The sequence below is a fragment of the Aulonocara sp. 'chitande type north' Nkhata Bay genome, linkage group LG7, assembly GCF_057382095.1.
Source record: "Aulonocara sp. 'chitande type north' Nkhata Bay isolate Kocher_YH1m ecotype deep benthic linkage group LG7, A_spYH_male_GT1.1, whole genome shotgun sequence".
Taxonomy (NCBI): Eukaryota; Metazoa; Chordata; class Actinopteri; order Cichliformes; family Cichlidae; genus Aulonocara; species Aulonocara sp. 'chitande type north' Nkhata Bay.
Genome location: NC_141350.1, coordinates 56,150,475 through 56,159,718, shown reverse-complemented (window position 1 = coordinate 56,159,718; position 9,244 = coordinate 56,150,475). Strand labels below are relative to the sequence as shown.

At 36.8% G+C, this 9,244-nt stretch overlaps 1 long non-coding RNA gene across 1 annotated transcript; it reads right to left on the bottom strand.

Moving 5' to 3' along the window:
* Positions 1-1,606: 1,606 nt before the first annotated feature.
* On the bottom strand, positions 1,607-8,049 carry LOC147326326 (uncharacterized). Its single transcript, XR_015130444.1, has 4 exons — positions 6,901-8,049; positions 5,894-5,925; positions 4,807-4,833; positions 1,607-2,217 (listed from the first exon to the last, which is right to left on the bottom strand). It is a non-coding gene; the product is annotated as an uncharacterized LOC147326326 (long non-coding RNA).
* Between the last annotated feature and the right edge of the window lie 1,195 nt (positions 8,050-9,244).

Below are 9,244 nucleotides of genomic sequence, written 5' to 3'. Positions count from 1 at the left end.
GCGATGCTGAACATTCTGTACAAACGTTTGATCCTGTCAATCATGTCATTAAGACGTGTGAACTTCAACATAACTGCAGTTCCACCACTTACACTTGGCGATAATGGCATACCAGTAGACTTACGTGGGTGAGGGTCAAAATATGCATATTCACCTGAAGTCAGCCTGCTAACAGCGATGACTGTTCCTCCCATGACTAGCAAAGCATAGCGAACGTCTGAAGCCAAACACTGTAATCCCTGTTCAAGGCTCGGAAAGTGATCTGTACCATCAAATGTGCCGTAATGAGCAAACTGAGACATGTCGACTTGATACTCGTGTCTGCGGCTGGTAACAACTGAAGGAAGTTCATCGCAGGCTAGAAACACACTGTTCACAAACCTCAGTCTGGCATCTGAATAGACGGCATGGCCTTTGTCCAACACACAGTTTAGATCTGCTCTGGTAATAAATTCATCCTCGTGTAAGAATGACAGGAAAACCAAACTGTTAGCCATGCATTGCTGATTTCGGTACTTTCCATACCTAGGAGCGGCCTGGCTTCGGGAAGCACAGACGCTACTCACTCGTGGACGACTTTCACTGTTTGTAACCTGTACATGAGACTGTACTGGAGCGTGTCCATCATGCTGTGTTTGTACAGTTAGCTGGGGTTCAGTCTGGATTAGCTGCATAACTTCAGGCTCTGGGACAGACACTGAGGGAACACCTCTCTTTACCACATCTGCATAAGACACTGTGGCTGTCTCTTCATCATGCTGTGTTTGTACAGTTAGCTGGGGTTCAGTCTGGATTAGCTGCATAACTTCAGGCTCTGGGACAGACACTGAGGGAACACCTTTCTTTACCACATCTGCATAAGACACTGTGGCTGTCTGAACACTGCTCTGCACTTCAGTGCTGGGAAAAGTTGAAACACACACCTTTACCTGCTCACTGCTCTGAGAAACATTCAGCTGTTCTTTCTCCTTCTGACGTCTAAGCTTCTGAGACTGCGACCTTTGACCTTTTCTTGGCATTTTGCTGAAGTACAACCTGGAGCTTATATGTGGTTATACACAAATGTAAACAAAACTGAACCTTGAAACACAGAAAAACGTATAACTCCTCAAATTACTGTTAAATCTGAGAAATGTACTATTATATATAAAAAGCTGATTTTCTACTCCAAACTCAAAATAAAGGAAATTCAAAGTTCTCTGGAAACAATTTGATCCGTTTTATTGTAGCTCTTTTTGAAACTGTATAATTTTACTTATATTTTTTTAACCAGACTGGTAAATAATTACAACTTCTGTAAAATGATATGCAGAATAAATCTCAACAATCAACAGGCTATATTAAAAGTCTTAGCTCTTAGGGGAGTTTATGTAAATCTTTCAGATATCTAAAATTGAAATCAAATATATGGAGCTTTGGTGGTGTGGTGATAAGATGACTGGTGATGAGGATTCTCCAGCTGGATTTTCTGCAGCAGTCAGGAAACAGGAAGTCCTCAGGCGCTTCTCGATGACAATACTAACTGAATACTTACACTGAGTGACAAAATGGGTTTGTCCTTAAATAATAGTACTATAAACTTGCAGTCAAATGTTATAGCCAATGAAACAGACTAACAGACTGGATCTAATTTATTATTTATCTGAATGTATGTATTACAAAATAACCAGATTATCTTATTACAAATAAACTTATAAAAAGGTGATATTTTATACAATTGATCAAAGTAAGCCAAACTAGCAGTCCAAACTAAAGTCTAATGCAAAATTAAAATGACAAATGTAGGGCTGTGTAAGTAGTTTCTACTAAAAGTTCTACTGTACTGTAATTCTACTACTGTATATTCAACTTGTAATTTCCAGCAAAATGACTGAATGTGAGAGAGTTTAAAGACAGGAAAGAAAGAGCAGTGAGAGCAGAGATCTCTCAGAATTCTGTAACAGATAGATTGGATTCTGAAAAGGATTTCTGAAAACTTGGATTCTCAAATTAGATAGAGCAGTAGAGATAGAGGGATACAAGATGGAATGGCTTTCAAATTAGATAGAGCGGTAGAGAGAGGGATACAAGATAGAATGGCTTTCAAATTAGATAGAGCGGTAGAGAGAGGGATACAAGATAGAATGGCTTTCAAATTAGATAGAGTTGGGAGAGTGATAGGATAGACAGAATTGCTTATAATGATAGAGAGAGAGAGGATCTTCTGCAGCAGGTCACCTGTAAGACACAAAAGGCCTGGAATTAGTCATATTTCCAACATGCTTGGATTTACCATATTCTTCAGACTATATGGCACACCTAAAATCCTGTCATTATCTCAAAAATATACAATGTGCCTAGCGTATCGATTCTGGTTATGCTTACTGACCTCAAACGGGATTTCTGTGGTACACAGCGCTCAAAATTCTGTCAAATATTTTAGTAATACTTCGGTAAGCTACAAAGCTGGGCTGCTTGATGTATTGTCAGAGCATTATGGCTACCATAGTCAGGACCCTCGTAGAGTAATTCGTACGGTGCTTCAACATAACATTATGGTGTGTGTACAAGGACCTGGCACGTGCTAAGAGACATGCTTATGAAGCAGATTTCAAACTGATCAACCCATGAAGAGTTTGATGAATTTGTGGATGAGGAATGAACTGAAAAAGTGAGTGTATTGTTCTGTATTTTATGTGTTACAACTGAACAGTGTTGAGAGTTGTTTATGAATGACTTGAATAAAGTTTGACTTATCTGACTGTTTGTTTGGCTTAATCTGCCTTAAAAACAGGCTTGTTTATTGACATTATGCCTTATAATCTCAAAAATACAGTACATGTAGGGCTTTAAATACTAAAGACTTCTACAGTAAATTATTGGAGTGAACAGAATGACAATGTTTAACAAATGATGGTGGAACTGTTATAAGGACATTTTTACATTCTATTAAAACAATAAACTAAGTCTATAAACTCAAACCAAGACGTGCTGCTACAGTAACTTACTGTAAATATTAAATGGTCCAACAAAACCAACACACTGAGGTTACAGCAGACAGTTTCAGGCCACTCTGTATGAATTTTGGCAAAATGAGAAATTTGGAGACAGCTAGTTTCTACACAGCAGTTTCTACATATTTCAGTCACATTTGGGGCATGTTTGATACACAGCAATAAGCACTACACTAAATCTATAATAAACGTATCATAGCTGATATAAAGGCCTAATTAGCAAAATTTAGTATGATGATAATTTCTTTGTAGATCATTTCATGATAAAAAAAAGAACAGAAGTGAGTGCTGTATCTGAGCTGTTGCATGTAAGATCTTTGCTGGACATTCCCACATTTCTTAAACAAACAAACAAACAAACATGACTTTCAGACAGTTCATCTTTTGTAAATTAGGGCAGGATTATTTTCAAAAAACAGCCTTGATAAAAATATCAGGCCACTATAAAATGTCTTATGTTTATGTTTTCATCCCACCTATATTTTGCAAGTCATTATGACAAATTACAAAAAGCAGTTTTTAGGCAGTGATTTAAGGGAAGAAGCTTTTGAAATCCACAATGCCCTACCACCAGTGGTCTCAAACTCTGGTCCTTAAGGCCTGGTGTCCAGAAACTTTTCTATGTGTCCCTGTTGCAACACACCTGAATAACATTAGTAGGTCATTAGCAAAACTCTACAGAACCTGACTGCATGCTGAGGTGGTAATTCAGCCATTTGATTCATGTTATAGCAGCTCATGAGTGAATGAACATGATGCAATGAAAGTACTTTTAGAAGTACATTTTTCCAAACACTTAAATTACTTAAATTTGAACAGTCTTAGGGGATGTCACTTCAGCACACAGTGAAATTCTATCCTCTCACTAATGACCTACAAATGTTATTCAGGTGTTTTGTAACAGGGACGCATGGAAAAGCTTCAGGACACCGGCCCTTGAAGAGTGGAGTTTGAGACCCCTGTCCTATGTGAATATTTAATTGTCCCTAAACTGCTAGTCGTGAGCTGCTCTAATGTGAAACAAACACATATAGTTCTGTAAAGGTTTACAAAGAGATTTCTAAGGATCTGGAGACCCCAGAAAACAGAAACCCTCCCAGACGTTGTAGCTGAACAGGCAAAAACAAGTTGCCTAATAATATCTCGATGATAACCAAGAGTTGTGCTGACTAACTGCACTAAACTGAATCATCTATAGTGAGAGAAAAACACCAGCATTAAAGTCAAACATGGTGCTGTTACTGTGATGTCCCAGAGTTCCTTTACTACTTCAGGACCTACATCAACTCATCAGGTCCTGGGCTTAAGTTTAATCACACTTAGGATCTGAAGCACACAAGCAAGTCCAATTGAATGAATGAAACAAAACACTTGGTGTAAACGAATCAGTCTGGACTTTAATGAAATTAAGATTCTTGGTATGACTTGAAAACCCTATATTGGGCCTTAATTAAGACTTTTTTCTTTTCTTTTTTTGCCTGTCCTGTTTGGATCTAATTATGACAATTCTGAAATTATAGTGGACCAAAATCAACCAGTGATGTAAACCAGTCATTACCAGTTACTGTAAATGCTTGATGGTAATTGTTGCTATCAGGGCATCCACAGCTGGGTATTAGAGACCAACATGTTTTTACATTAGACCAGGTTGTTCTGGTTCAAAAATGAAATCATCACTTTAAAACAGCTTTTTGTATTTATCCAGGTCATCCTTGTTAGATGATTTGAAACGTGAAAAAAGCATAAACAAAATAAATCTGGAAGGAAGAAAGACCTTTCTCAGCACTGTACCGCAGACAAAACCTTTACTTACCAGACTTGCGACGATCAGATCAGTATCCTAGAGAAAGGAAACAACACATCAGATCACTGTTTAATGACTTAGACTGTTGAACCTCTTCGCACACAATCCAATTTACTGTGACATGAAATAACTAGTAAAATCCTCAATTTCTCCAAGCCTTTATGAACTCACTGTAGTCTGAAGAGGACAAACTTCAGTTACAGAGTCTCACATGGTGATAACATGTGTAATAAAGGCATGCATACTACAGAAGTGCAAAGAAGAGGCACCAATATTTGTTGGTACAGATTATGGCTTTTTAGCTCCATCATTTTCTATCACAAGACAGTGCTTAATAAAGTGTGAAAAAACCACAACTGTTAGAATCAACGGAAAACCTCATTAGGTTTTAGTTCTGATCTGAATATGTAAATCCTAAAATACATGTAAATTCTGACATGTTATAGTAACAACAGTGGCACACCATTTTGCAATTACAAAAATTATAATAAAGAGTCCTTCCATTGTACCTGTTGGCAGGAATCTTTTTGTATTTTGCAATATTTCCCTTTTATATAAACTTTTAAACACATTGTATCAAGCAAATTATTAAGAAACTGATTTAAACTTAGTGTATATAAATTACACACAGGCTTTAACATACACAACATTGCCTACTCACAACTCTGGTTCTCTGAGTTTTTTTATTATTGCTTAAATGTTTAACCTACCACTTCTGTTCACTCAGGCAAAAATACTTCTATAGTGGTCTGACTTTAATGTAATACATAAGCAGAATATGAGTGAAGATATAAATCAACAACTGTGGTGCTCTGCTACGTAAATCCACAAACAAACGGAGAACACAAACAACTGTATAAAAACAGTTGTTTGTGTTCAAACATAAAAATCAGACACAAATGGCCTGTTAAACTTCAGGGACAGTCAGAGGTCATGTGTGGGGCCTTTGCTGCTACAAGGTATAAATTCTGACCATTTGATTTTGCCCATCAATAAATGGTAATGTCACAAAAACCAAACTACGTTAGGTAAGTTGCTAAACATGTTACACAGTGACAATGTCATATTACTGCAGTTACAATTGCTGCTTACTTACCAGCAAACGCAAAACCAAAGTTCTGTTTCACTCTGTAACAAAAGAACAAAAATACAGAATCAGACAACTGAAATCAGCATCAGAGTCAATACTGCATCACAATCTGTAGTGAAAAAAAAAATCTGTTAAATTCTTTGTTTACAACAGCTTTACTATAAACACCCGATCTTCTCTTTCTGCACCTTATTAAAGATTTCTGTCTTTATTAAGGTGATGTGTCGTTTTATCAATCTGCAATAAGCCACAGAAATTCCTCATTAACGTAAAGCTCTAATACTTTGGTGCTATTACATAACACAGCAGATACCACAAGCAATGATTTGCTCGCATTGCACACTTGATCAAATGATAACATCACAGTTTCAAAGCATGCAACAATCACAAATAATACTTGATACTATAAATGCTTGATGGTAGTTCTTCGTATCAGGGCTTCCACAACTGGGTATTAGAGACCAGCATGTTCTCACATTAGAACAGATAGCTCTGGTTTGGTTTTCTCTGCTTCATACGTGAAATCATCACTTTAAAATGCTTTTTTGTATTTATTCATATCATCCCTGTTAGATGATTTGAAACATGTGACAAAAAAGCATGAACAAAATAAATCTGCAAGGAAAAAAAAAGAATTTTCCCAGCACTTTACCTCAGACAAAATGAACTCACTTTAGTCTAAAGAGGGCAAAATTTAATTGCAGAGTCTCAAATGGCCTTAACATGTGTAATAAAAACAATAATTACTAGAGAAATGCTTTGATAAGCTTTTAAAATTAAAATTAGACATAAATGGCCTATTAAACTTCAGGGACATTTTTAGGGACACTCAGAGATCTAGTCGGGGTGGGGGTGGGGGGTGGGGGCTTTACTGCTTATAAATCCTAAATGTGTTTTTGCCCATGAGCAAATGGCAAGATATCACAGAAAGCCAAACTATTGTATATAAATTGCTAAACATGTTACACAATCCCAATTTCATATTGCTTCAGTTACAATCACTGTTTACTTACCAGCAAAGGCAAAACCAAGCTTCTAGTTCACTCTGTGTAACAAAAGACAAAGAACAAAAGTACAGGATCAGAAAACTCAAATCAGCATCAATACTGCATCACTCTCTGTTGTCAAAAAGATTCACTAAACTTCTTTGTTTACTACAGCTGGAATACAAACAACAACTCTCCTCTGTTTTCTTTGGTCTACATCTCATTTAAGATTGCAAAACACTCATACATGAAAAACTGCACGATGTATATTTTTAAGGCTTTAATATTTGAGGTGGTCTGCATTCAAATTCTACTTCCTAAAATATTACCAACTGCACATAGTATCATTAAATATGCTGTAGTTTTAAAATAAATATCTATGTACCATACTACTAATAATATACTGCCATATTTTATTTATGTGAAGGTGGGCTGTTGTTTATTTCATTAATTTCCCACAAAGTGAGAATTTAAACTGTGCTGCAGATTTAGGTTGGCACAAACAAGCCTTTGTTAAACAGTTCTTAAAAATTAAAGTCTACATATTAGGAGTTCTTATTATTCTTGGGCTATGTCCACATGTACACAGGTACTTTTGAAAATGGAGATTTTTCTATCCGTTTGCACCTTTCGTCCACACTTAAACGGCGTTTTCGGTCACTGAAAAACTAAAAACGCTTGCCAGGATATTTTTGAAAACTCCGTTTTTGCATTTATGTGTGGACAGGGACACGGAGAAAACGCAGCGCCTTTTTTGACGTCACACTGTGCGCCACGTTATTGTTTCAATGAAATGCATTTCTACAATACGGTTACTGTTAATTGTTCTCTCTGCAGTGTTTAAATGCTTACATATACGCACACAGTTACTGTCCCCCCACACATATGACTCTGTTCTGCTTTTATGCCCCATCTTTGTTTGCTATTTCCCACCGAGGCTTCTAGACTTCTGATTGGCCAACATTTCTACACTTTAGGAATATATCGCCACCTGTTGCTTTGGTAGGTTCCTAGCAGAGTTTTCCTTCATTTCTGCGTTTATGTGTGGACGGGATTGTTTTTTAAAACGAAAACGTAAAGTCTCAGTTTTCAAAAATACCCGTGTATGTGGGGACATAGCCTATGTTTAATCCTCAGTTTCTCCCCCCCTCCTTTCTCTTAATTAATCCACAAGACCTGGACAAACGTGACTCTTTTTCTCCCGTGTTCGGTCAGAGGCGGTAAAATGGCTCTTTTGATCTTGCCGACAGCTGACACTGAATCTAAGATGGCGGTTCGTTAAAAACTTTACAGCATAAAGAATGAGGCCGTTTTAACCAACTGATTTGTGAAGAGAACTAACTGCACCTTATGTAACAGACTGACGAACACACCAAATGTAATTAATAAAACAACACATCAACCGTGGTTCACAGTCAAATTTTCATTTCACACTGGGCTCAAAGGAGCGCTAGGCATTAGCATCGGGTTGTTAGCTCATCAAACACTCCTTTTACATACAAAAATGACAAAGTTTCACTAAGAAAAAGCAACCACTGTGTTACTCTAATATGAGTTATACCTCGGTTGGCTTTATAAATCACTAAAAGAACTCGTTAAATCGCACAAACAGACTATAAACATTTAGGAGAGAAGAGGGGAAGCAGAGCAGCAGCACTCACCCAGAGCGGACTCAGCGAAGTGTGCGGAAAGGCGGATGTCCGGCAGTCAGGTAAAAGATGAGGCGTTCACGGGTAGTAGGAAATTCCAGTATTACACACAATGGGCATTGTAAACATCAAAAATGTAGGTGATTTTAAATATTCTATACAATATTTATTTGCTACAGAAAAAACTCGCAGAACTTTAAATCTATAACTTGAATAAATATTATTAGAAGGCTCTACTCCTGAACACCAACACCAAAGAGCTGAGTTCACCAGACCTGAAAAAAAAAAACAACAACAACCAGTCCAGGACAGTCAGTCTGCAAAGATGTTTTAAAGACAAATATATATATATATATAAACATTATCCATTAAGGATTCCCCTCAAAACAAATGACTATAATTTCCTAACCGTAAGGGCTAGAACGGTCACTGCACCGTTTTGTTCAGAAGAGATGGGGGAATCTTCAAGTGTTGACAATTTATCATTAAAATGTGAATTTTTAGAGATATATGACATGGATGACTTGTTGACTTAGAAGCCACGAATTCCCCAATATGCAAATAGTATGATTAAGCATAAATACTACATTTAGTAGAAATACTATGTTTTAGCACAAATAGTATAAAAAGCAGAAATACTGTAATTTAGCAGAAATACTATATTAGGCACAAATTCTATGAAAAGCAGAAATAGTATGATTTAGCAGAATAGTAATATATAG